Genomic DNA, 6,000 nt, shown 5'->3' with positions numbered 1-6,000 from the left:
TATGAAGTTTTCTGAGAAGTACCCTAAAGGAATGCTCATCTCCCCCACCAAGATTGCTGGGCTCCCCGTTGACCACATAATGCCAAGGGAGGCCTAGGAAAGGGTACTTACTGGCTGAGCCTTGACCCCACCAAATCCTTTTCAGGGGATTGAGTGGAGAACAAGACACCTATGTCACCCACTTACTCACTGGGAAATCTGCAGGACAGGCATTTCCATACACTAAGACGTCTGTGGCAGGGTAGGATTTTCTTTTCCCCATGCCTGATTTAACTACAGGACGGTAGCAGTTCCATTTTCCATTAGGCAATAGATATAGACCTTGTGCGTGTTATTCAAATTCTATGCCTCTTTTCTCATTTGTAAAATATGAATAGTAATAGCACATACTTCATAGTCATAAAGTGGTCAATAAATGAGAGGTAATTTTTTATAAGGCAATAAGGAAACAGAAACTTTGTCAGAAGAGTGAGGCATTGAAGTTATTCTCTGAGCAGGATTATCTATTTACCAAAGAAATATTGTTTGCTTATTGATCTGAAGTGCACCCCACAGAAGAGTCTGAAGGACTTAAAACCTTTTTCACTTACACCCAGGGAAGACCTGAAGTCACTTCAGGATGGAGCCATTAGTGACTCCTCCAGGTGCCCTAAAAAGAGCACAGAGGGAGGAATAAAAAAAAAAAAAAAAAAGATTGTGAGGGTTCATCAGGGAAGGAGAAAAGACACCATATTGGAAAAGGCTCCCAGTTGCCTGAGGTAGGCGCTCTGTGAGGACTAAGAGGTGACTCTGTAGGAACACAGGAATGCTTGGCACCATCCTCTGCAGTCAACAGTAACATTTTGCTTCATTTTCTGGTAATAAACTTTTCCTGCACACTTGTCCAGACATGTACTCGGCTGAGATGTTTTCCTAGAGGCTTCTAGGAAGGGTGGGTGCCCTCTAGTCAGGATGTCCACAAGCGCTTGTTAAGCACCAGTTTTTCTAGGCGCTGGAGGGAAGAAATGGGAGGAAAGGCAGAGAGTGAGGACAGAAGGAGGAAAAGAAAGTTCCTGTCAAGCTGTTTCTGGAGAGATAAGACTTACATCATGAAATGAAACTACAGGCAAGACAATAAGTTATTGAGTTGCACCTACATGTGTTTTGAGAAAGGAGAACTCTATGGGGACATAGGAAGTCAAGGAATCTGAATGGGGAATAATGTGTAAATACTGATTTGAGTACCTGCTCTAATCTAATATTTTAGCCCTCACAACAACTCAAAAGTTAGATATCATTTTCCTCATTTTACTTAGGAAATTGCAGCACAGTGACACTGAAAACCGTGCCCACCGTCACATGGCTAATGATAAGAAGCTGAATCTAAGCTGGTACCCAGGTTCGTCTGTATCCAATGCCCTTGCTTACTCCACTCTCTCTTGGCCTTGAGATGAGGTCTGAAAGATAGTTATGAATTGGATAGTGGTGATAATAAAGTGGGTGGATTCCAGGTTTTAGTTCAGGAGAAGGAAGTATAGTTTGAAGAGGTGGTTTATGAGGGTAAACCTTCATTTCTTTTACTTTGGAGATTACTGTACAAAAAAATATATATAAGGCAAAGAGAGTTAAACCACACAGTGGTCTTCTTCCCTTGGAAATTATCCTGATGATCTGGTGCTACAGGATTTTACCTCAGCAGCTTTGTGGAGACAATCCAATCCAGTGCTAGAAAGTTCCAACAGCCTCTCTATGATTTTATGAGCAGATGGCACCATTTGGACCATATTTCAGAACTTACAGATTTTGCCCGGAATTTTTTATTTTTCATTTTCTATGTATAATTCATAGGAGCTTGACAGCTTGCCTTGGTGAAATACTTTCCTTTTACACTCTCGTGCTCTCAGTTGGTCTCTACCTGGCTGAGCCACTGGCCATTTCAAACAAATAAATAGTAATTTTTATAATAGTAATTCATGCCTAGCTTTTATGAAAGTAATTCAAACTATAATTTTTGTAGGAATTTTCAAAGTCTATCTAGAATATTTATCTTTCTTGTTCAGATGCTACCTTAATAAGATAGTCAGAAAGGAAAGGAGACCTAGCAATGCCTGGTTGCACTGCTAGGCACTTATATACACATTATCTCATTTTACTGCCATCACTAATATTCGTGAGACTCTTACATCCAGAATCTGAGTGATAGGATGAATCATACTCTATAGTTTGTAGCACATGATTGACAGCACAACCTGCATAGGTCCTTTTAAATTTAATTGTACGCATTTTTTTTGTCATCTTCACTTCCCATACTCAATACCACTTGCCATCTCTTCTCTCATCATGCACATTCAAGCTCACATATTTAACGCATGTCATTCCATCGTCTATACCTTTATTCACAAGTTTGTGTAACAATGAACAACATAAACTATTATTTTGTGTTTTATATAAATTGCATTGTGCTAAGCATTTTATTTTGCTTTCTACTTTTTATACTCAATATTACATTTGTGAACTACTCTCATTGATATATGTAGATCTAGTTCCTTCTTTTTGATTGAAACACTGTATTTGATCATGTACCTATACCACATTATGTTCATCTGTTCCCTGTTGATGAACTGTTGGGTTGGTTCCAAATCTCTGCTCTGACAGATATTAGTAACAATGTTTCTTTGTGAAATATTTTCCAAGATAATTGCCCAAGCATGGGATTTCCTGAGTTATAAGAGAAATGCATATTTAATTTAACTAAAAACCACCAGAAGGTTCTCCAAAAGCTTGTACTCTCAGCAGTGCATGAAGCTTTCTGCTTCCCCATTTTTTATCAACATTTGATAGCATATTACTTACTGCCTATTGTTGAAAGAAAAATGAAATGTCATTTTAATTGCATTTTAAATGACTGCTTATGAAGCTAAGCCTCTTTTCATGAATTTATTAGCTATAAGAGTTTCCACTTTCTGTGAATTGCTTACTCACATCTACTGTTCCTTTTTCTGTTAGGTTGTTGATCTTTTGTTGCAGATTAGCAGGGATTTCTATGCATTCTAGATGTGTAGCCGTTACAGTATGCAATATTGTATTATCAATATACTTTGTAGACATTTTATTTCAATCAGCCACTTTGTGGCTAGATAACTTCTTATATGCCAACTGTTGTTGAACAAACGTTGTTGAACAAATGTTTCTCATTTAAATACAGTAAAAAGTCAATAAAATGTCCCCTTTATGGTTTTTAGATTTTTGTCTAAAATAATACTACTCCTTCCACTTCCAGAAGACCAGCATGAAGAGATCTAAGGACCCCGCTCTCCAGGAAACAGCTGTAATTAATGAAAATTATATTAAAACAACCATTTCACATCTCTGAAACAACCATTTCACATCTCTAAGGGCATATGCAAATAAAGAAAATTTTATTCAAGAAAATTTACCACATCTCAGTAAGAACGCCAAGAGTCTGGCCCTTGAGCCACCACCACTCCTGTCCTCATTCATCCATATTTCAGTGCAATGCCTGAAGCTCCAGTCTGGGTGGATGGCCAAGAAAACAAGGTCCCTCAACTCTCAGCCTCCAGTTAAGTAATACGTTATCTTACCAAGAAGGGCAGACCAACAGCATTTCTCATCCCCTCCAGCTCCAAGTTGCTGAGGCTAAATTCTAGATAACTGTGATCAAAATCCACTGTCTCCTTTCCTCCACTCTTCTCACACTTTTAGAGGCACAGGCTTGGCCCCAAATGTGGCAGGCTGAAAGTAATCAGATCATGACTACTCTTGCCTCAGCTTATTCATGGAACAGAGTTTCCATGCTGGAAGAGGCAAGCCAGAAGAGCAGAGGCTATCACCTCTATCCAACGCTCTGCTTCTTAAGCAGGAATGTCACTCCAAGAGAAGTCTGACACTGTTTGCTTCTCCTGCTCCAGAACAGGGACTCCAAAATTTTGTTCAGGGGCAGAGGTGCTCCCTTTCTATTTTTTCTTTTTTCGAGAGAATAGAAAGTTCCAAATTTCTTCCTAAAGAAATGGGCTTTATTCGAAACACAGTATAGGGAAGTTCAAGCCTGAGGTCACTCTCAAAAACAATGAAGATTTTTGACAGTAAACAATTAAGAAGAGGCTGGTAGCTCATTTGAGTAACGAGGTAAACTATAGGTTGGCTAGAAACTGCTAAGGAGAGCCCTCCAGGGGTCAGAACAAATCTCAAAGACTTGCCTCAAAAACTATCTCTGCAGAGGGCCCAAATTTAATTGTATCAGACCATGAAGTAAGTTAACATCCTGTGCATTATCCAAAACAACAGAGCAATCAGACAGTAATTAATGGAGCATAAAAGCTGAGTGTGATACTAACAGAAGCAGATAATTGAACAGAGAAATTACGGAAATACACAGTCAAAGCAAGCCCTAATAAAGTCACTATAATTCTACGATGACAATTTGTAATAGCATATAAAATAAAATAATTAGGAAAAGATTTAACAAAGTTTCATGTACACTGAAAACTACAAAACATTGCAGAAAGAAATTAAACACATAAATAAATGTTTGTGGGTTGGAAGTTTTAATATTATTATGATGTTAATATTCACCACATTGAACTACAGATTCAATGCAATGTCTATCAAAATTCCAGCTACCTTCTTTGCAGAAAAGGATGAGTTAATTCTAAAATTAATACAGAAATGAAAGAGATCTGGAATAGGCAAAACAATCTCAAAAAAGATAATATTAAGAAAGTAAAAAGACAACCCACAGATTGGGGGTAAATTGTTTTAAATTATCTGATAAGGGTTTAGTATTTAGAATAATAAAGAACACTTAAAACTTAACAACAGAAAGACAACCCAATTTTAAAACAGGCAAAAGATTTCAATAGACATTTCTCCAAAGAAGCTGTACAAATGGGCAATGGAAATAAAATGCAAGAAACATATCTAAGTTTTTAATTTTAATTTTTATTTTTTTGACATGGAGTCTCGTTTGGAGTGCAGTGGTGTGATCTCCGCTCACTGCAACCTCTACCTCCTGGATTCAAGCAATTCCCCTGCCTCAGCCTCTGAGTAGCTGAGATTACAGGCACCCGCCACCACACCTGGCTAATTTTTGTATTTTTAGTAGAGACGGGGTTTCACCAGGTTGGCCAGGCTGCTCTCAAACTCCTGACCGCAAGTGATCTGCCCGCCTCAGCCTCCCAAAGTACTGGGATTACAGGTGAAAAATGTATAATTCAAAATTTTCTGGTAGCCATATTTAAAAAGTAAAAAAGAAACCAATAAAATTGATTTTAATAATGTTTTATTTAACCCAACACATTCAAAATGTTAATATTTCAACAAATAATAAAAATAAAATTATTGATAAGGTAGTCTACTTTTTTTAATGGTAAGTCTTCGAAATCTGGTGTGTTTTACATTTACAGCACATGTCAATTTGGTCTACCCACATTTCAAGTACCCAGTAGCCACATAGTAGCATAGTTCTAGAGCAACCTATGCTTACTTCTGTCGTTACACTTATCTCTCAAGATGGTTACTCTTGTTTGCTAGCCTGTCTTTCCTTATACTAAGCCCTTTAAAGGCAGAGACTCTATCTTCACCGCTGTTATAGCCTTGGCATCAGCATAGGACCTAGCACATACATACTTGAGTGTATTTGGTTAGAAGTTAAGTATGCCTACCTTATTCTACCTGAGATGTTCACCTATGATCTTCTTCCTTCCCAGAATATTCAGAAAAACTGCAACTTGAGAGTTCTTTTCAGGAAGAAATACCATTGGCACCTACTCTAGCTAACAATATTAATCATCACTACTCTTTTTTTTTTTTTTTTTTTTTTGAGACGGAGTCTTGCTCTGTCGCCCAGGCTGGAGTGCAGTGGCCGGATCTCAGCTCACTGCAAGCTCCGCCTCCCGGGTTTACGCCATTCTCCTGCCTCAGCCTCCCGAGTAGCTGGGACTACAGGCGCCCGCCACTGCGCCCGGCTAGTTTTTGTATTTTTTAGTAGAGACGGGGTTTCAC

The sequence above is a fragment of the Macaca mulatta genome, chromosome 4 (genome assembly GCF_049350105.2).
Source record: "Macaca mulatta isolate MMU2019108-1 chromosome 4, T2T-MMU8v2.0, whole genome shotgun sequence".
Classification (NCBI taxonomy): domain Eukaryota; kingdom Metazoa; phylum Chordata; class Mammalia; order Primates; family Cercopithecidae; genus Macaca; species Macaca mulatta.
The sequence above is the reverse complement of the archived record's forward strand: the minus strand, read 5'-3'. Positions refer to the sequence as shown.